General features: G+C 37.2%; 1 pseudogene; it reads left to right on the forward strand.

The window, feature by feature from the left end:
* The first annotated feature begins 260 nt into the window (after positions 1-260).
* The window catches only part of LOC123781517 (adenylosuccinate synthetase isozyme 2-like), a 55,370-nt pseudogene continuing 32,145 nt past the window's right edge, over positions 261-23,485 (forward strand).

Here is a 23,485-nt window from a genome sequence, read left to right on the forward strand (position 1 = left end):
AATATCTTGATGCTACCTTTTTAAATTTTTTTTTTACCATCTCTTCCAATCAAAATGTATTATCCTAGGTATCAGTGTTTTTATCAGAGTTTCTCTGGGTATAGTGCCTCCCCTTCCAAAAATATATGTCCTAAGCCCTAGAACCTACGAATGTGATCTTATTTGGGAAAAGGGCCTTTGAAGATGTAATTAAGTTAGGGTTCTATCACCCTGGATTTAAGGTGGGTCCTAAATCTAATGCCAGGTGGCCTTGTAAGAGAATGGCAGAGGAAGATCTGAAACAGAAAGACAGAGCAGAGAAGGTAATGTGAAGTTGGAGGCAGAGGTTGGAGTGATGGGTCTACAAGTCAAGGAACACCAGGGATTTCTGGCAGCCACTAGAAGCTAGAAGAGAAGAATGGAATGAATTATCCCTTAGTGACTCCAGAAGGAACCAACACTGCTGACATCTTGGTTTTGGACTTCTAGCCTTCAGAAGTATGACCAAATAAATTTGTTATTTTAAGCCACCAAGTTTGTGGTAATTTTTTACCCCAGTCCTAGAAAACTGATACACTTGGCCATTGCTCTGTCCATTTCTACCAGTGTTTGTGACCAATTTATATTGCAATATTCTTCACAAAGGAATACTGGAGATAAAAACCTAGAAAAAGGATTTCTCCATCTCAAGTAGCAAACATTTCAAAAGTGTGGATGGAAAAGATATTTTGAGGGGTAGGGTGGTGATTTCAGTTGTACCCTGCAACTTACATTGGGGGGACAGTTGTCAATGATACTTAGGAGAAAAGAGAACAGTGCAGAGGCTATACAATTTGAAATGCTCCATAGGTGGTCAGCATGAAGGGCAGCTCCGATCCAGAATTTGATCTTACTTCATATTCCTATTACTTAAAACAAGATACATATTTTACAGATGACTTTAAGATAATTAGAATTTTCCCAATGACTTTGCAATAACATTTGATGTCTATGTGTAAGTGAATTATAGCCTTTACTGTCACAGGGCACAAGCATTCCCCCTTGGCATAATCTCATAAACAGCCTCTTACATCACCACTGTTCTCTTCCAGTGAGAACCGAATTAGAGCATACATAAAATATGACATCTTAGCATCATGTTCTCATACAGCACTCTGTGCAAGCTAGATCAAATGCCTCTTACATGGGAGTTTCATTTCTACCGGTCAGGCTACTTTGATTCCAGTACAGTTACTAGGCAGGTGAATTGGTTTCATAGAATCTTTGAATTTTAGGACTCACAAATTGAATCTTATCCTCACACACCCCCATTCTACTGATGAGAAATAAGGCTTGTCTCAGAGTATATAGTTAGCTAGAGGTAAAGTAGCTACTCCTGTGCTCTTATCAGGCAGAAAACTATTACTCTTCTACATGGGAATTTCTTGAGTAGCTCCTTGTAGGTCCTTGTAGGAAAAACCTAGGAGGAGTAGTGAGGGGACGCAGAGCACCAATTTCGTTGGCCAGATCAGTGAATCAGGACTGTGGAGTAGAAATGTGACAGAGGAATCTATCAGATTCCTTACACAGCCCAGTGACAAAATAGGACCTAGATTTCTGGAGACCTTGATTCCTAATTTAGTACTATTTTCATTGTGCCAGGCTGCCTCCCTTTCATTTATAATTTCTCATAGAATTATAGCTTCCTAGAACTAGATTACTCAGTGACCCAAACTTTTATTCCACTGCAACAGAAATGATGCAATCTGATCAACAGAATGATTTACTAGCTACTGAGGCAGGGTGCAGGGGTCGAGGTCTGGAAGAACCCCACCTGTGGGCGTAAATGGAATGTATGAGATGATCATGGAAAGTTAGACAAAGACCTGGAGATTCCGATCACTCTCCCCCTTTCTTCTCTATGAGTCACCAAGTTTGAATTTCCTTATAAATCAACAATGTGTGCCAAAGCAATTATTTAAAATGTTTTTATAAATAACAATTTTCCAAAGTACAGTACCCTTTGGAATTATCACACAATCATGCCAAATCTCTGCAAAATTCGGTTGTCCTTAATGGACTACACTGATCTGGTGGGGTACAAAATATATCCAAATATACCCAAAATTGTTTTCCATCTCTAAACAAGCCATGAAAAAAAATCTGGAGATAACAACAGGTAATATGAGTTATCAGTATTGGAATACAGAAGTTACAATTGGAATTATTACTATTTTAAGCACTGATATGGATTTTGAGGTGAAAATAATAAATCCTCCTAAACTGTTAGGATTGAAGATTTGTAAGTACTTTGCAGCTGTGTGCTAGCAAATGTTCCACAATGAGCTCTCCAGGAGAAGAAGGGAAAAAGGTTCTTATTTGTAGCATTTGTTGATTTCCATGGTGTAAATACTCCCACTGTGGCTGATTTCAAGATGCCAATATGATATCAATGACTAAGAAGTCGGGGAGAAATGCACACTACTGTCTCTCATAAGCTGCTACTAACTGGTTGTATCCACTGACCTTTTCTAAAAATACATATTAAAAGCCTTTACCATGTCTCTACTTATCTGACTCAAGAAACACTACTCTACCAGAGTAAGTCACTTTAAGAATGTATTTTCAAAAACAGACAAAGAAGTGTGAAAAGATTTATATTCAGGAATACTTGCCACAAGTTTTTTTTATTATAATATCAAAAATTTGAAAAAAACTCATTACTCATAGAGAATTAATTACTTGTACCTATGAAGTAATATAACATCATCAAAACAATGACTTTATAGATAGATAGATAGATAGATAGATAGACATATATACATATGACTTAGGATGACATTAATGTTATATTGTTACATGAAAAAATCATGTTAGGAAAATAGTAAAATTAATATGATTTTTTGAAACGTGTATTTGGCAAAAATTGTCGTCTACCAGTATCCATTTTCCCTTTCCTTCTTAGTACAATGTCTGATGGTTAGTTGGGCATAGGGCCACTTGGAATAAAAAAAATAGTTCCCCAACTAAGTTCTGACCCATTGGATATAAAGAAGTGCCCTTAAAGGGAGTGGGTGTGCTCTTCTTCATCCCTTCCTCATTCCTGCAGGATGAAATAGATATGATGGCTGGAGCTTGGGTAGCCATCATGGACTCTGAGCTGGAAATGAGCATACAGAAGAAGGGAACAGCAAAATCAGGGGGATCCCCGGTCCCTGAACAGCTTGTTAACTCTTCACAGTGAGTTTATGTGACAAACCCAATAATATGTGATATATATGCATATTTTTTCATTGGGAACATTTAGAAGGATATAAACATATGTCGACAGTAGTTATTTCCAAGCGTTAAAAGTTCTGTGATTTTATTTATTGTCTTTTTATTCATCTATATTTCCTAATCTATATCCTTCTACCAAAAATATATAGAAAACTATCACTTGCATAAAAGTTACAAGATGGGGGAAGGAAGAGTACCAGTAGTTATGAATTTTGATGATAGAATCTCATTTAAGAAATAAATAAGACATTATATACAAAGGGCAGAAAAATTAGAGTTTCAAGGGCTTAAGTGTATAACACCATTCTCTCCCTCAAAGGACATAAAGATTAGATGGTACAAGGGTAGTTCTCAGTTTAAACAGTTGGCCAAATTATTGTTTTTATCAATGCACGTTTTTCCCCAATATCAGATTAGAGTTAAATCGATGCCTTTTTTATTGTTATTGTTAAGAGATCGTCAGGCAGGTAGGATTGGTTCATGTGAAAAGCACTTTATTTACTTTTGGAAGAAGCAGGTTTCACATGTAGGTGGTGTACAACCCATGAAAAACTTGGAACTGATTACTTAAAGATGATAGAATGAACAGTTCCCTATCAGCAAACCCATTAAACCCGATTCAAATTTATCAACTGGGAGCACTTCAAAAGAACCCCTAATGACGAAGAATGAAGCAGACCCGCACCTTCTGGGATGAGACCATCACTGTCAGATTTTAGATGGTTTATGAAAATCTGAGGGCACCAGCGTCTCTGGAACTCACAGTATCACTAAAATCTCATGCATTCTTAGAGCCAAACATTTCTAGATTACCTATGGACTCTGCCACATGCCAGCCGGGCTAGTTTTTACTGTTAGTTGTTTAAATTATTAGATTTTATTTCTTAGAGCAATTGAGGTTTACAGAAAAATTGAACAGAAAGTGCAAAGTTCTCATATATTCCCACCTCCCCACCCCAGAGTGTCCCCTATTATTAACATCTTGCATTAGTGTAGTATATTTATTAGAATTAATGAACCAATAGTAATAAATTATTATCAATGAATTCATCATTTACATGGGGTTCACTCTTTGTGCTGCACAATTCTATGAGTTTTCCCAAGTGCATAATATTATGTATCCACCATTATGGTATATAGAATAGTTTCACTGCCCTAAAAATCCCCTGTGCTCTGCCTATTCATCTTTCCCTCGCTCCTCCTCCCCACCCCAACTCCCGTAGACCACTGATCTTTTAACTGTCTATAATTTTGCCTTTTCCAAAATACCATATAGTTGGAATCATACAGTACGTAGCCTTTTCAGACCGGCTTCTTTCACTTACCAATATACATTAAAGGTTCCTCCATGTGTTTTCATGGCTTAATAGCTCATTTCTTTTTATCACTGAACAGTGGGCTAGTTTTTGAAATTCTTTGAATCTCATTTTCTCATCTGTAAGAGGAATAATAGTGTCCACTTTGAAAGGCTGGTGAGAATGTTCAATAAGAGGATATATATGAAATTCCTGGTGTATAGCAGATATTCAAGAAACATCAGTTCCCTCCCTCACCCATTTGCATAAAGGCAATGGGGCAGGCTGAATAATGGCCTCCCAAAGAGGTCAACATCCTAATCCCTGTGGTTAGGTTATCTTATGTGGAAAAAGGGATTTTGCAGATGTGATTAAGGATCTTAAGAGATTGTCCTGGATTATCTGGTGGGCCCAATGTAATCACAAGAATCCTTGGAAGAAGGAGATGTGAAGGTTAGAGTCAGAGAAGGTGGTGTGATGATGCAAACAGAAGTTGGAGTAATGAGGTCATGAGCCAAGGAATGTGGACAGCTTCTAGAAGCTGGCAAGGAAGGGCATAGATGGATTGTCCCCTGGAGCCTCCAGAAGGAACAGAGCCCTGCTGCACCTGGATTTTAGCCCTGTGAAACGTGTGTCAGACTCTCCAGAACTGTAATATAATAGATGTGTGTTGTTTCAAGCCACAGTTTGTTGTAATTTGTTACAGCAGTATTAGGAAATGAATACAGGTGATTAGCCTCAACCAACATTCTCTTCCCCTGCCTCTAAGGATATCTTCCTACACACAGAGGCTAGAAGTCTAAAAACTACATTTCCCACAATCTCTTGCAGCTAGAGTTCTATTAGGGTTCCCCAATGAGAAGCACTTGTGCAAGTTTTAGAACATCAAAGTGAGACAGAGGTTGTTTTCCTGCTGCTTTTGGCTGAATTTCCCTGGAAAATAAGGTTATAGAGATGTATTTCTGCAGCAGCAGCCAGCTGGGTGCTCTCAGCTTCCACCTTCATGGGCATCAATGACAGGGGTGGCAACAACAGATTCCTGATCCAGAAGTAGCCTACTGATTGCCCATCTTCATAAAAGAGATGGTTGTTCCCCAGGCTGGCAAGTTCTGCAGTATCCCAGGAGCCATTCCCAAAGACGCATCCTAGACCCTGCTCCACCAGCATTTCCCCTGATTTCATAAGTAGCTGATTCTCTGAATTAAGTCTCTTTCTGCTTAAAATAACTAGTTGCTTCTCTTTGCTGCAGCTGAACACTGGTCAATACAACCTCCATTCCTGAGACAGAAGTTCTCAGCTGGGAATGCTGGATCCAGGTCTGAGATACTATACATCAACTGGCAGAGAGCTCTGAAAACTCTACTATGGTCTCACGATGAACCAAATTTTCCCTTCCATCACTGTACTACATACTTTACTCACCTTTCTTTAACCAGAATTTCTCAATTATAAATTTTCCTCTTAAATTGGATCAATATGTGATTATGATTTTTTTCTGAGTACAGAAGTAAGTAAGGATTGCTTTTAGAAAATTTAAAGACACCATATAACGTAATATCTCTGAGCCTTATGAAAAGAATTTTAAAATTACCCACACTAAAGCAGAAATGTGTGATTGACATTACTGCTCTCATAAAGAGAGATGAATTTTGAAAAGGTTAGAAAAGGTTTCAGTAATTTACTTATATTGATTTGGATCTCCGATTCTGAAAGATACTCCTTTTCTGTATTACCATTCATGTAAATGCTTCTGAGAATGCCTGTCAACCACAACTGTCAACATAGTTTTCTAGATTTCCCATAAATCATTTTGAATTAAATATATATATACATTTAATTCACATATTTCATGCTAAAAGTATGGCATGTTATATAGCTTCAAAGTATACTACAGGAGAATGAATGCTAGGGAAACCATGGTCCCTAGAATTAACAAATTTAGTTAAATTTATTATAACTAATACATCTAGTTAAAGCATCTTGTGGGCTAAGTTCTATAACACTTCAGCCATCTTTCTAGGGCTCAATCCTGCTCTGGGCTTCCTCTCTGGTGTTTCTACTTCTTTGTTTTTGAACAGCTTAGGACAGGGCTCAGCAAAATGTTCAAAACGCAAACAGATGATACATTTTTTAGGCTTTGGGGGCCATATGTTTTCTGTCACAACTAAATTCTACCCTTGTAGCAAAAAAGCATTCGGTGCATAACAAATGAGCATAACTATATTCCAGTAAAACTGTTATCTGTGAACATTGAAATTTTAGTTTGATGTAAGTTTCACATATCTGGCTTTTTATCAACCATTTAAAAATGTAACACCATTCTTAAAGCTCTTGGGCTGTGCAGAGCAGGCAGCAGGCAGGTTTAGCCACCCCTCCCACAAATCTGGCAATGTCCACTCCAACTCACCCTAAAATTCTCATCATGCTAAAGACCCAGTGACACAGTCATGATGGACACATCGCCTCTCAAAGTCCAATGTTTCCTGGGAGAGGAGGAGTGATTTCTCTTTTGTCTTTTCTACCCAGTGTTCAGCCCTTCATAATTTAGCTGCCACCTACCCTTTTAACTCCATCTTCTCCTCCTTTGACCCCCAAACTGGCTTCCCTACACCACATAATCTATCTTTAGTCATATCTCACCACTCGCCTTTCCCCAAATAAGTCAGCTATAAACCTCCCGTAGCTTTATTCATGCTGTTACCTCCAACTAAAATAACCTCCCCCACATCTCTATCTCGTAGATTTTCCCTTGTTCCTCAAGACTCACTTCAATGTCACTTTTTCTTTCCCTAGAAAATGAGGTGAGGACAATGATTGGCACATGGTCAAGATGCACAGAAGTGAGTGAATGAATGCACAGACCCAGGTGGGGCATCCTGGCTGTAGAAAAGAGGTTTTAGAGGGGCGCCTGGGTGGCCCAGTTGGTTAGGCATCTGCCTTCAGCTCAAGTCATGATCTCAGGGTCCTGGGATCCAGCACCACGTCAGGATCCCTGCTCAGAGGGAAGTCTGCTTCTCCCTCTCCCTCTGCCCCTGCTCCCCGCCCGTGCACTAATTCTCTCTCTCTCTCTGTCAAATAAATGAATATATTGAAAGAAAGAAAGAAAGAGAGAGAGAGAGAAAGAAAGAAAGAGAAAAAGAAAAGGAAAGAAAAGGGGTTTTAGAGAGTCATGGCAGAGTATAAGGTGCTCCATCCACAAAGTGATGATGATAGACATGGAGGGCAAGAAGGTACTGCAGACAAAGAGCTTACTCCTCAGTATTGCCAAAGCCTACTCTAGCCGGAGGACTATCTCAATAAGCAGACTGGTCCTGTGATTCTAAGTCTCCAGGGCGTGTGCTACTGCAGCTTAGCACCTAGACTCATCCTGTCTTTGGCACCTGCTGAACAGTGTTACTGCTGAGATTTCTACAGAGCTGGCCTTTAACATTTTTAACAAAAATCTCGATCTTTTTCTTTTGTTTTCTTTTTAAGAAAGCTAATGTAAACTTCGAGTCTATAAAGAATTAGTTCATAATCAATCCCAAGAAGGTGAAAGAACTGGGAAAGATTAATTTTTAGAAGGAGAGTAGAAGGGCAAATCACAAATAAATTAAGGTGTTGTAAAAATTAAATGGCAACATGATGTAATCACAAAAAGAGTAGTGAGTCATAGCCCTGTTACATCAACATGAGCCATCCTTATCTGACCACTTTGATAATTAAAAAGCAAAACTCTATAATCCTAAAGTTTAAAGGGTTTCAGATTCTAATATCATACAATGTCAACTTTTTATTTTTAACCAATTTTTCTACACTTCCTAATAAAAACAAAGACTGAACAGAGCCTAGATTTTCTAACAATTTTCTGATCCTGCTCTCTTTATCACGATTTTACCCATATTTTCTGCACACAATACCTGCTGAACTATATCAGCTTCCAGTTTCTTGCATTTTCTGTTATGAATTCTTGAGGATTATTCTAAGGTAATGCGGCAAATCCAGAAAGTTTTGCAAATATTTTCTACATTCATAGCATTATAGTTTACAGTCTCACAAAAATTTTCAGTCAAGAATTTCTGATCTAAATCTAACAATTTGGCCATCAATAATCATTAGCGCCACATCTAAGAAACAATTCTGGTTGGTGTTATTTATTAAAAGCAACCAAAATGTGCCATTATGGTCCTAATTACAATATTTATTCAGATGGCCTTATTTATCCAAAAGAAAAAAATAATGCCAGGCAGCTGCTAGAACTTCTACACCAGGCATGTGAGAAACATGAAGTCCTAGGACGGTAGGATGATATCCTTGAAGAGAAATACATTTTAGAACACTTTGTCGATAATAGTAATAAAACCTTATCAATGCATTGATTGCATTATCATATATATGCAGCAGGTTGAATGAGATGAGACAAAAAAAAGATAGAAGAAACTTCTGCTCCTGAGAAGATGGTGGAATGCCATGGATTGTTGGCCACATGCCTACTCCCCTCCAGGTTCACTCTAGAGCAACCCACTGTGTTGGCTCTCCACTCTATTTTCAGCTCTATTTTATTTGTTTTTGTCTTTTTAAAATTTAGAACTTTCCTTATTCTCCTTGAGTTTAGCAATGAATTTAAAAGCACATTTATTTTAATTTATCCATCATCTGATATTTTGTGGTGGAGCTCATTTTGAAAGTATCAAGTCTTGTTAAGCTCATAGAAATGATTATCTTGTAAAATTTGTTTTCAAAACTGGATTTTGTATCAGAATTAATTGCAGATTTTAAGGAAACCTATGATAAATCCTCTTTTTTTTTTTCTTGGCAATAGTTTCACAATTTTTTTAAAAAAATCAGAGTAATGCATATATTTTGTTTCAAAAGTCAAACAGTGAGAGGTGTCTGGGTGGATCAGTCAATTAGGTGTCAGATTCTTGGTTTCAGCTCAGGTCATGATCTCAGGTCATGAGACTGAACCCCAGTTCCAGCCTCGCATTGGGCTCCATGCTCAGCACAGATTCTGCTTGAGATTCTCTCTCTCCCTCCCCCTCCCCTTCTGCCCCTTGCTCTCTCTGTGCACTTGCTCTCTCTCTCTCTCTCTCTCAAATAAATAAATAAATAAATTTTTTTCTAAAAAAAATGTCAAACAGTGAATTTTCTAGACAAAGAGAGACACTAGAGCCAAGTCTCCCACCTTCCATGACCCCAGGAAGCTTGTATCCCCATCCAGGACCCACCAGAATGCACCAAAGATGCCAGGTACCTCAGGGCACTGTCTCCATCTTTGGGGACATGTGTTTTATTGTCAAACAGAAAGTTCCCCTCCAGAAAAAAAAAATTTTGCTGAAAGAATTTTTTGCATCCAATTTCAGCAACTTCATTAATTCTTTCAGGAACACATCCTCTAAAAAGGATGAGCCCTTCTTTTTTAATGAATGATAACCTTCATATATACATTTGTTTGTTCTAATAGCAGAATGATGTCCTGTGTCTGTGCCATGGTTTATGTTGATGTTTGGGTTATCCTAGGAGTTGGGGCTTTAAAAAGGAAGGAGTCAGATTAACCAAGTGCTTAGTTTGGTCATACGCACAGACGGAAATTGAGATGGTCTTTGCATACCCACCACCATCAGGGGTCCTTTATTTCAATCTCCTAAGAAGACCTTTTTTGAAACATGTAATTGTTTTCTAAAACGGTCATTAGGGGGAAAAGTAAGGGATACTAGCATGCAAACATTCAAGGACTTTTCGGAGTGAGAAAAATCAAGTAAATACCCAACTGTGGGAACTGGCAAAGGTGATGTGGGAATCTCCATGAAAGCCTAATGAGAGAAGCCACTGAAGACACGCAATACGCTAATGCTGTCCTTTACATCTAGATGGGTAGAGAAGTTAGGGGCACTATGGTTCATCCTGCCTCCACCCTGGACTCTTGATCATGGTCCTAGAAATGCAAACATTAGCTCCTTTAGAATAAGGCAGGCTTAGAGGATGAGCCAAGAACCTTAGAAGATTAATTTCTGCTTTTAATTATCTATTGAATAATACTGCATGTCCATCATTGCATTTGTTTTTACCAACTTGAAGTTCAGAGATATTCAGTCACCCATTAGGTAGGATAGGCTTAGAGAGTAGAGAGTCAGGGGATGAGACTCCCATGTTGGTGATCTTTTCCATGTACCTGAAGCTCAAGAACATTTTACTAAAGGAGTTTGTGGCTTGAAAAAGCTCAGAGACTGACCTTGGATCATACAGAAAGCATTCTTGAATTTCATATCTTTGCGTATCTCCATGGACACATAGAGGGTGAAGCAATCAAACTTGATTTTCATATGCATGGGAGCTAGTACAAGATCTGTCCCAAGTGGAAAGGGAAAATATCCAGGAGAGATGCCCCAGTCCTGCTCTGCTTCCAGCACTGTTTTCCCTCTCCTTCCTGAAATCTTGCCCAAATAGCCAAAGCAACCTTGAGACAGAAGAACAAAGCTGGAGGCCTCGTGTTGCCTAATTTCAAGCTATATTACAAAGCTATAGTAATCAAAGCCGTATGGTACTGGCATAAAACCAGACACGCAGATCAACAGAACAGAATAGAGAATCCAGAAATAAACCCATTCGTATATAGTCAATTAATTTATAACAAAGGAGCGAAGAATATACAATGGGAAAAGAACAGTCTCTTCAAAATGACACTGAGAAAACTGGACAATCACATGGAAAGAAATGAAACTGGACCATTATCTTACACCATACACAAAAATAAAATCAAAATGGATTAAAGACTTAAGTGTAAGACCTGAAACCATAAAAATCCTAGAAGAAAACATAGACAATAACCTCCTTGACATCAGTCTTGGTGATGATTTTTTGGATCTGACACCAAAAGCAAAGGCAGCAAAGGCAAAAAACAAAACAAAACAAAAACCAGGTGGAACTATATCAAACTAAAAAGCTTCTTCACAGCAAAGAAAACCATCAACAAAAAGAAAAGGCACCAAATAGGAGAAAATACTTGTAAATAATAGATCTGATTAGGGATTAATATCCAAAATACGTAAAGAACTCATACAACTCAGTTTCAAAAACACTATCTGATTTAAAAATGGACAGAGAATCTGAGTAGACATTTTTCCAAAGAAGACATACAGATGGTGAACAGGTCCACAAAAAGGTACTCAGCATCACTAATTATCAGGAAAATACAGCTCAAAACCACAATAAGATATCACTTCATAGCTGTTAGAATTGCTGTTATCAAAAAGACAAGAAATAACAAGTGTTGGTGAGGATGTGGATTAAAGGGAACCCTTATGCACTCTTGGTAGGAATGTAAATTACTACAACTATGATGGAAAACAATATGGAGATTTTCCCAAAACAATAAAAACAGAACTACCATATGATCCAGCTATTCCATTTCTGGGTATTAACTGAAGGAAACAACATTAACTTGAAAAAATATATGTACTCTCAAAAGACAAGATATGGAAACAATCCATGTGTCCACTGATGGATAGATGGATAATTAAAACATGGTTTATAGTAGAATAATACTCAGCCACAAAAAGGAAAGAAATCTTGCCATTTGCGGCAACATGGATGGAACTGGAAGGCATTTTGCTAAGTAAAATAAGTCAGACAAAAACAAATACCATATGTTCTCACTTATATGTGGAATCTTAAAAAAAAAAAAAAAGGAACTCATAGATAGAACAGATTGGTGGTTGCCAAAGGTGAGGGGTAGAGGGTAGACAAAATACATAAAGAGAGTCAAAAGGTATAAATTTCCAGTTATAAAATAAATAAGTCCTGGGGGGATGTAATGTACAGTATAGTGATTATAGTTAATATTATATTGTATATTTACAAGAAATTTATAAGAATTTATAACTACGTATGATGATAGATGTTAAATAGACTTATTGTGATCATTTTGCAATACATACATATATCAAATAATTATATGGTACACTAAAAATTAATATAATGTTATATGTCAATTATATATCAATATATATTTTTAATTTTTAAAAAGACCATGAAATGTAGAGACAACCGGGAAGAGATTCACTATTCAGGAGAGTATTTAATTCCTCCCCTTTCTCTCTTTTTCATCATTTCAAAGTCTTCCTCAATATTTCTTAACTTTCCAATATGCCTCAAAAAACTTCCCATTTAGTAAAAGTACATGTGCTCCCTATTTGTGCTATATTCTATTATGTTGGACACCAAAGCTGTGATTTCTCTCAGCCTCCAAATCTCACACTATTTTTAGGAAATAGTTCTCTCAATTTTTGCTTGAATCCTCCTCTTCCTAGAATTGACTTCTAAGTCCATTGTGTTTAAACCAATCTAGTGTAAGCCCCCTGTATTATAGCCAAAACCATCCGTCCCCACTATCTAAACATCAAATCACATACATCTTTCTTTAATTATACTTCCTTGACAATTTGCCTCTCCTCAACAGTTCCTTGTTCTGTAGAATTTGCTTATAAAATTCCTTGTTGTTATGGGGTATCTGGGTGGCTCAGTGGGTTAAGCATTTGCCTTTGGCTCAAGTCATAATCTGAGGTTCCTGGGAGTGAGCCCCAAGTTGGGCTCCCTGCTCAGTGGAGAGTCTGCTTCTTCCTCGTCCTCTGCCCCCCCTCATGCTCTCTCTGTCATAAATAAATAAAACAATACAACAAAATAAAATAAAATTCTTTGTAGTTGTGGTTCCAACTGTATTAGAACATAGCTTCTACAGTGACCACATTGAATCTATTTCATTCTTTTGTTCATTGAACATTTATTAATGAGAAAACATGTTCAACATTAGCGTACAGACCAGTACACTAACCACGAATTGGCAAAAAATTAAGAACTCTGAGAATTGCTCTTCAAATTCCATTTGTCAAAACACATAATGCCACCTTTCAAACATAACGTGCTTTTCCATTTTTTAAAATTAAGTTGAATCGCTTGGCCAACAAGTTTTCAGAATGTTGCCCACTGACAGAAAAAAAGCATTTTCATCTATTTTTGATCCCTTCCTCAACACTATACATGATTCCACCTGTTCCCTAAATGCTGGAAGGGTATTTAGTAACATCAAGGTAAAAGAAACAAATTCTTCAAAAGATATTCATAGCAAGAGCTGTAGTGATTATCCATCTCAAGTTAAGAATTTCTTTTCCTATTTATAAATAATGTTGTCCCTTTTAAGAACAGCCTTGACACTTCGAGGAGTAAAAATGTTGTCACTTCTTTCCTTAACATATTTAGCAATTCTTTTATGCGAGGGAGTACTTCAATAACACTATTCTTCAATTTGCATAATTCTGTTGCTAAAGAGATAAAAAAAAAAAGTTTGAACACAAAAGAAGTAGGTTTCCTTAAGTAAATTATTTTAACAGTCAATCTAATTTTTGAGGTCTTTTCTTCAGAATTAAAGTATGATTTGAGTGTTTCAAATTAACAGGATTCTCTCAACTGCATTTGTTAGAGAGCCATGGTTTTGAAAGTGAGAGAAATGAAAAATACTGACTAGCAACTGTTTCACAGATGTTTTACCAAGCTTTAAAGGAACAGCTTCTTATGCTAGCTTGTTCCATAAAACTTGCTACCCAGCTCAATTCATTAGGCTATCATAACATTAATTCTAAACTAAAGACAATTCAAGAAAAAATTCACTTGTAAACATAAATACAACTATGCAAATAAAATATTAGCTAAGAAAATCCATCCATATGTTTTAAAAATCATGTTCAATTATTAGGGTATATCCCAGGAATTCAAGAAGGGTTCAATGTGAGCAAATTTATCAATACACTTTACCACAGTAAGGGATTACAGGAGAAAATCATGTAATTCCTTCAGTAGACACAGAAAAACATATTTTTGAAAGCATAAGTGTAAATTTGTTATTTCAAAATGTTTTAGCAAACAGAGAACTGCCTTAAGTGGGTAGCAGTAATATGCCAAACATGTGATAAATACTAAATAGGGAAAATTTAATGATTAACTTTTAAGATTGGCTATGAGATAAGAATATACATTTATGAGAAAAAAATTTCTTTTTTAAAATATCCACTTGAACATTTGGTTGAAAGTTCATTATATTTATATATTAATTTAGGGTTAGATGGCATCTTTATTTTATTAAGTCATCTCAACCAAGAGCATGAAAAATCTCTCTATTTACTCAGACTTGTTCTGTGACTCTTAGTAAAGTTTACCTGTTACTTCACAGAGGTATTGTGAATTTTTATTGATTCCTAGGTATTTTAAAAATTTTGTTAATACTATGAATTTTTAAGTATATTTTCTGTTTGATTATTGTTGTAAAGTTTTTATAAGTTAATCTTACATCCAGAAACTCTGATAGTTTACTATTTATATCATTAGTTTTATTTGTAGAGGAATATATATATATGTATATGTATATATATATGTACATATATATATGTAATATGACAATTTTATTCCTTCTTTTCAAGTTCAAAGATCCATTTTTTTCTTATCTATTAGGACTGACCAGGACTTTTAGTACAACTTTTTGTTTTTTTTGGAGAGGCAATCTAGCAATATCTTTTTTCCGCCAAATAACAGCTTTTATGAGACATGATTCACATGCCATACAATTTACTCATTTGAAGTGTCTAATTCAATGATTTATAGTATTGCCACAGAGTTGTACAAACATCACCACAGTTGAAAAGATTAATTTGACTAATTCAAAGTTAAGAACTTTAGTTCCATAAAGAACACCATGGACAAGGTTAAAAAGCAACTAATGAATTGAGAGGAGATATTTTCGACATGTAGAACTAAAAAGAGACTAGCACATAGAAGAAGAGGAATTCCTGTAAGTCAACAAAAAACAGGAAACTTATTAGCAAAAAAAATGGACAAAAATATAACAGGCAAATCACACAAAATAAAAAAAAAGGCTGAGAAACATCTAAAAAGATGGTCAAATTCATTTGTGATTAGACAAATACAAAATTTAAAAAAAAATGAGACACAGTCCCATTCCCACCGGATTGCTGAAAATTAGAAAGCTAAATAATATGAATTATTATTCACATCCCAAGGATGTGGGATAGAGGAGCTCTTTTGATCTGCTGCTGGGGATGGAGATTGGTACAATCATTCTGGAGCTAGATCTGGCAATCTGTTGTGAAAATAAGTACACATATTGCTAGGTCTAAGCACATATTCTCAGATAAATTCTCACACAAGTTCTTGAGGGGACTTGTACAAAGATGTTCATCACAAGGTCATGTATGAAAGACAAGAGTTGGAAGCAATCTAAATATCCATCAGTAGGAAGAATGGATAAATGCACTGCTGTAAAATACTATGCAGCAATCGGAAGCAATAAGCTATATAAACATACAGCAACATGGTGAGTTCTCTAAAACAGAGTTTGGGGTGAAAAAAGCAAGATGCAGAATGAGATCTGTAGCATAACACCATTTTCATATGTTTGAATGGCTGCACACAGAAGAATGATACACAGAGTATAAAAACAAACGTAGTTAAAGGATTCACCTCACACATATTAGAATGGTCACCTATGAGTAAAGGAGAGTGGGGAGGAGAATGGGAATGGGGGAAAAGAATAAACAGGAAAAATAAACAAATAAAAAAGGAGGGGGTGATGCCCAAATCACTGATGACAGTAGGCAATGACACAGGGAGTATATTAACCCTCTTCTGAGGTTCAGAGAACATTGTGCAAGGTCACACAGCCTGGAAGAGGCAAACAAGATCTTGACACCAGATCTTGTGACTCCAAGTCTAATCCTCTACCAGCTATTAATTGACCCCAGTAATTGCCTAGACACTATCTCATTTGATAAAATAATCTTATGAGTTAGACAAGATAGATCTCATTTACCCATTTTTACCAACTAGGAAGCTGAGGCTGTGAGGTAACTTGACATGTGACATATGACTTAACATGTGATTCAACAGTCACAAAGGTAGCAATTGGCAAATCTTGAACTTCTGCCCAAGGGGCACTCCTATCACTCCACCAACTCACTCCTCTTGAGTTCTAATTCTCTCATCACACGCTTATCTCCTCTGAGAGCTCTTGTAGAATAAATGTAATCTTAGCTCAACACTTTTTTTTTTAAGATTTTATTTATTCGACAGAGATAGAGACAGCCAGCGAGAGAGAGAACACAAGCAGGGGGAGTGGGAGAGGAAGAAGCAGGCTCATAGCGCAGGAGCCTGATGTGGGGCTCGATCCCATAACACCAAGATCACGCCCTGAGCCGAAGGCAGACGCTTAACCGCTGTGCCACCCAGGCGCCCCTTAGCTCAACACTTTTTAAAAGGTATAGCTGGTAGCAAGGATAGGTAAAACATAAAAAATATATTTTATTTTGTTTTGTTTTCTGGAATCAGAATCTCTATAATGCACAGACAGAAGACAGGAGGCCTTTTTACATTGTTTATGGACAAATCTGTTCAAGGTTAGGGACATCGGGATCCCTTCTTTTTTAATGTTAAGAGTGTAAGGCAGTGAAATGTTAAGCAATGCAAAGAGAGTAAAGAAACAAAGAGAAAGGCAAGGCAATGTTGGTTAACCCATAGGAAGAAAAGTTTACCTCTGCTCCTCCTTTTGTTTCTTTTTTTTCCTTCCCAAGGGAAGCACTTTCGATTTTTTTCAGAATAAAAGAAAAATCTGGGATCATGAAAGAGCTTTTGGAAATTAAAATTATAATAACCAAGATTTAAATTTCTGAGATTGTTAAAAAATTAAGTCAAGGAAATCTCTCCAAAAATATAATAAAGCAATGAAAAGTTGGAGAATCAGAGATGATAAGAATAATTTTAGTAGATTGATCCAGGAAAATAAATACCTACATAATAAGAATACCAAAGAGAGAGCATGGAAATGAAAATATCTGTGTGTGTGTGTGTGTGTGTGTGTGTGTGTGTGTGTGTAGTTTTTTTAAGAGTAAAATTAAGTTACCCAGAACAGAAATACATGTTTCTAGAATAAAAAGGCAGAGCCTATTCTACAAATTTCTAACAGGAAAAAAAAGTCACATGATCATCAGCCTTCTCAACAGCAACACTAGGACTTAGTGGAGATTTGCTTTCAAAATTGTTATTCAGAAATAGTTTCAACCTAAAATTCTATACCCAGCCATCATATCCTACTTTAATTATCATAACACTCAGTGTTTTGTTTTGTTTTTTTACACATATACAAATCCTTACAGTTGGAATGCATCTTGCAATTACCGTCAATCAGGTGGCATCAAGACCTGGTTGCAATCCTTTGATATTTTCTGGTAAAATTAAGACAGAGCCAACATCAAGAGTGAGAATCATAAAGACATTTTCAGATCTGCCAAGATTCAACTTAACTTCCAATATACTCTTTCTAGAGCTGCCATAACAAATCACCACAAACTAGTAACTTAAACTAGTAACAACGATGTATTCTCTCACAGTTCTGGAGTCTACAAGTTCAAAAATTAAGGTGTCAGCAGGATTAGTTCCTTTTTAGGGGCTAGGAGAAAAATGTATTCAATTTCTCACTCCTAGCTTATGGTGTTTGTTAACAATCCTTAGTGTTCTTGGCTTGTGGCAGCCCCACTCCAATTTTTGCCTCCATCGTCATGTGGCGTTCGTCATCTGTGTCTGTGTCTCTTTTCTTATAGGGACACCAGTCATATTGGATTAGGGTCCACACTAATGACCTGATCTTAACTTGGCTATATCTGCAAAGACCCTATTTTCAAGTCAGGTCACATTTAAAGGTATCAGAGGTTAGAATTTCAACATATCTTTTTGGGGAAACAAGTCAACCCTCAACACTTTCTAAAGACATTATGAAAGCTATGCTCCAGCAAAACAAATGAATGAAGAAAAATAAGGAACACAAAAAATCCAAGGAACCAGGAATCCTTGGGGATATAAGGTCCCAGGATGACAACTAAAGGATGTGCCCAGGATGATAAGAGAACTACAGAGCAACCAATCTAATTTACAGGATGGAGAGCAAGAGAACTACAGAGCAACCAATCTAATTTACAGGATGGAGAGCAAAAGGATGGAGAACTCTGGGAGGAAGAAAGGAAAACTGATAGATACTTTATATTTTTTTCCTTTTAAATTGTGGTTTTTATGTTTACAAAAATTATATGGACACACACAGACAATCAAATAATTGCTATGAAAACCACAGGACTCCCTTCCCCCTCTCTCCTATTTCCCAATCCACTGAGGACACCACTTTGGTTTCTTTTAGTCAATTATTTTGGTATTTATCTCCATATGTGTCAATAACATGCTTATGTTGCTTGATTTTGATTTGAATATTTTCTGTTCACTCTCACTGTGGGCTCTCACTACAGGGGGATAAGACTTTAACCCATTTAGCCACCACTCCCACCCCACCCCACCCCACCCCACCCCAGGTGCATTCCAAGTGGCCCCATCCTTCCAGCTTAGTTATTTGTAAATTTGGTCAGATTGATGCTCAGGGTTGACATATGCTGACTATGTAAACAATTACCTTTGATTCCCTACACATTTTATTTTCTCTAGAGTTAATTATCTTTTTTATTTGCTCAGTTTCTTATGTCTTTACCACTAAATTGAGTGGTTCTCACTTCTCCCTCCAATTTTGTAAATCACTTCTCGGTATGTTCAAATGCCTTAGATGTTCTACAATTTCACCTTCTAGGATGATTTCCTGGGGCCTGTGCTTGCTCCAGTCTGGGCTGATTTCCCTAGGTCCTGCTACCCAGCTGCCATCTTGAGATTTCCCTTCACTGCTATCCTAGAGATTTCTTTTGTCTTTTTCTTATTTTGGATCCACTGTTGTTGGGATCCTCACGTCTTCCTTTTTTAGTGAATTCCCTCATTTTGGAATAACTGCCTAACAAAGGGTGCTTGGGAGATAAGTTGAGAATTTTCATGTCTGAAAATGTCTTTACTTTATGTTCATATTTAACTGGTCTTTGCTGGATGTGCAACCGCAGCATGGAATCCCTTTCTTTCTGAAATTTTCAGGCATAGCCACCCCCTTCTCACCTCCATCATTGCTGGTGAGGAATCTGACACTATTCTGACCCTCAACCCTTTACTCGAATCTTGTTTTCTTCTCTGGAAGTCTGCAGGATCTTTGCTCTTGACTTTCACTCTGACGTGCCCCAGTGCCATAGTACAGGTCTGCTTTCACCATTATGCTCGGTGCTTCATGGGCCCTATCAATCTGGAAACACATGTCCTTGATTTAATAGACACTTTATACATTTAAGCATGGGGGGGGAATCTTTTGAGAGATACAAAACATATTAAGGATAATTAAGGGTCACACACAAAAATATGCAAATTTTTAAAAACAGAAATTAATTCTAGAAAAAATAAAATGTTACACAAAAAAGGAGGGAAACAATCATTCGGAAATTCTTGGCTCTGCAGTGAACAATATTAACATGATTATAATAATGTAAGCACCGAATATTAATTTAATCAAGAAATTCTTTGGAAGGAAGGAGAGTGGAAAGTGAGTGACATTTAAGAGGGTAAAATTCCCATCTATCCTAACAGGAAATCAATAGATAATGTCAAAATGATAATAAATCAAGAAATATCATTACAAGCATAATCTTAAGAAGTACACAGACCAATACAAAACAAAATAGCTGAAATAGCTAAAATGTTTACCTCTAGGGAATGAGATTGGGGTAGCAGGTGTCACTGGTGCAGGAGATTACTATTTGGGGTTATAAAACTTTTGGTACTATTTCATTTTTTTCAACTTTAATTTAAAATATTTTAAAGCATTTTTAAAGGAAAGAATTAATAAGAGGGGAAAATGTGTGCTGTGTTTGAAACCTAGCCCAGCTCCCTTAGAGAATTCTTTCTTCATCCATTGAGCCCCAATAAAACTTTGTTCATTGCACCATTATAGCTCTTCTCATGTGTTATCATCATATATAGTCATTTTATTAGCCCTGTGCCCTTCTCTGCTAGCTGCTTCCTACCTTCCTCCTCTTGCCCATCACCATTTTTGAGTTATTCCAGTCACAACAGAAACAATCCATTTGCAGTTCTGCCTCCACCACTCTTAACCATGAGATCCTAGAGTTTCCTGTTCATTTGTGTCTCTCTTAGTGCTTAGTTCAAAACATGGAACATAGTAGGAGCTCAATGAATGTTTGTTGAAGAAATATATTGGGAAAAATATTAAATGAGTAAATGAATCTCTGTTTCTGAGAACCTCAATAGAGCCTACAAATGCATTTTTCCATTCATTAAATATTAATATAGAAGAGACAGCAAAGTTTCCCGTAAAAACTGTTTTGTGTTCTTTAGAAAATGTTTTAGTTATCCTATTACAAGGTAAAAGGATAAGACTGTTTAATATAAGTTGCTTGGGAATCCCACATACCCACTAGTGTCAGGAGGGTGAGATATCTCACAGGTGCAGTTTCCCAAATGCATTATAGCTGAAAATACAGCACTGCTGTATGTAATTGTAATTGTTACAAGACCCCCTTCAGGCAGTGAGACCACCTCACGAGAGAGGCATCTCCAGAGTATCCTCTTTAAAACTGTTACCTGAATCCCCTCATTGCACTGCCAGAATTCCCTGTCATCTTCCCCCTCTACTTTTCTCTGTAGTGCTTACCTACAACCAGGGAAGCTCACCTAAGCATTGGTTCCCAGAGTCTTTATTGGAGCACCAAGGTCAACACAAGAACTTTCTGGAGTGTTGGACATAATCTGTATCTTGAAGTGGTTAATGGTAACTCAGGTGTATATACACTTGTCAAAAACCTTGAACTAGGGGCGTCTGGGTGGCTCAGTTGTTAAGCGTCTGCCTTTGGCTTAGGGCGTGATCCCAGGGTCCTGGGGTCGAGCCTCACATTGGGCTCCCTGCTCCACTGGGAGCCTGCTTCTTCCTCTCCCACTCCCCCTGCTTGTGTTCCCTCTCTCAATGACTCTCTCTCTCTCTCTGTCAAATAAATAAATAAAATCTTTTAAAAAAAAAACAAAACAAAACCTTGAACTATACACTTAAAATGTGTGCATTCTACTAAATACAAATTACACTTTATTAGTTCTCTTGGCATTAAAAAATTAAGAGCCATAAAAATAAAATTTGTGCAATTTTCTGTATTATATACTACAATAAAACATGTTTTTAAAAGATGCACCTCTCAAATCTCTGGCGGTAGGTAGTTACTACAGACTGAATGTTTATGTCCCCACAAAATTCTTATGTTGAAACCCTAAACCCAGTGTGGCCATATTTGCAGATGGGGCCGCTAAGGAAGTAATTAAGGTTAAATAAGCTTATAAGCGTGGGGCTCTGCTCTGATAGGATTGGTATCCTTATAAGAAGAGAAACCAAAGAGCTCCCTCTCTCTCCACACAAAGAAGAGGTCATGCGAACACACCGGAAGATGACAGCAGCCTGCAAGTCATGAGAGGAAAAGAGATCTCAGAATGTAACTTACCTTGCCAACACCTTAACCTTGGACTTCCTAGCCTCTATGCGAAAAATACATTTCTGCTGTTAAAGCCCCTCAGTGTGTGGTAGATTGGTAAAGGAGTTCAAGTAGAGTAATACAGAAGTGTAATTATGAACATCTCCCACTACTGCCTCCTGAGATACATCACTCTAGTAGAGCTGAGGCCACTCTTCCCACAAGCTACTCCCTACCAATCACTGAACATGGCAGGGATACCAAGGCAGGTCCATTTCTGGCAGAGGAAAGACTCCTCTGATGGGCCATTTTGGCTCTAGATTGCCCCTCAGCCTTACCAAAACTTTCTTAGAACTGCACCACAGTCTAAGATTTTTAATTCATTCTCTCCCTGCAACCTCCTCCAGCTCCTTCCCTGTTTTCCCTTACAAACATTTTCCCTAATAAATCTCTGCACGTATGATACGGTCATGATATCTGCTTCTCAGGGGACCCAAACCAACATAACTCCTTAGAATTAGGAAAAGAGATCAAGTCAACAAGTTATGTGACAGGAAAAAAAACATCAGCTGTCTGTTAACAAGAAACACTAGAATATTCGAGAAAAGGTAAACATCAACCACATGTACAACAAACTTGCCTGTCTATTCACTTAAAGTGGTATGATGTGTGAGATCCGAGGGAATTGAGCCTTTTTTGAAACCACTGTTTTTTTGAAACTTTAGTTTATTGAAAACTGCTACCCTGTCTCAAAACACTTCGAGTTTTAGCTTCTCACCACAATGTTACCTGGATCTGAAACAAGCCCAAAATGATGGTCTTAGTCATTGTCCATTATCAAGGACATGCTAATAAGGTTGTTGAAAAAAGGTCCCAGAGATCAGGAAGCAGGACATTCAGTAACCAAAGACCTTGAGGGACTGGCTGTATCTGGATAGCTCTGGAAACGTCTCACCTTATTTAATTACTTAAAGTAATTCAGTCTAGCAGGCTACTTCAGGCAGGAACGGAGTGTGTAACAGCACTTAAATCTCATCTTGCCTTGCCAATGACTCCTTACTATAGTTTTAGTTCAAATGATAGGCTGTTCTGTCATTACCCATTTGCAGAAGTGTTTTTTCAATTACTGCAGTGTGGTTTGGGATTGGTCAACACATCATAAACTTTCTTCTTGGAACTCTGGACATTCTGTCTGAAGAGTCATGTTTTGCAGAACACTATGTGCTTCTTAAGCACTGGGACAGAAAATGTAAAGTGCATGGGATCCTCTTAACCAAATGGTCATGTCTTCCAACTTAGAACTACAGTTTAATTCCTGGTTGTTGTTTTCATGAAAACAAAAGAAAGGGATTCAGGGTATCTATAGGTTTTATTTCTCTAGAGAAAAAGGACAACGTATTTTACTCTCTAAAACATGTTTATTCTCTGACTCTATCAAAAGAACATTCTATTATATTTCCTGAGTCCATTCCCTCACTCAAATTCACTCACTTTCCTTTAGCCTCAAACTTCCAACACCTCCTCTCTATATTC

The sequence above is a fragment of the Ursus americanus genome, chromosome 34 (genome assembly GCF_024610735.1).
Source record: "Ursus americanus isolate L20-20 chromosome 34, mUrsAme1.1.p, whole genome shotgun sequence".
NCBI lineage: Eukaryota > Metazoa > Chordata > Mammalia > Carnivora > Ursidae > Ursus > Ursus americanus.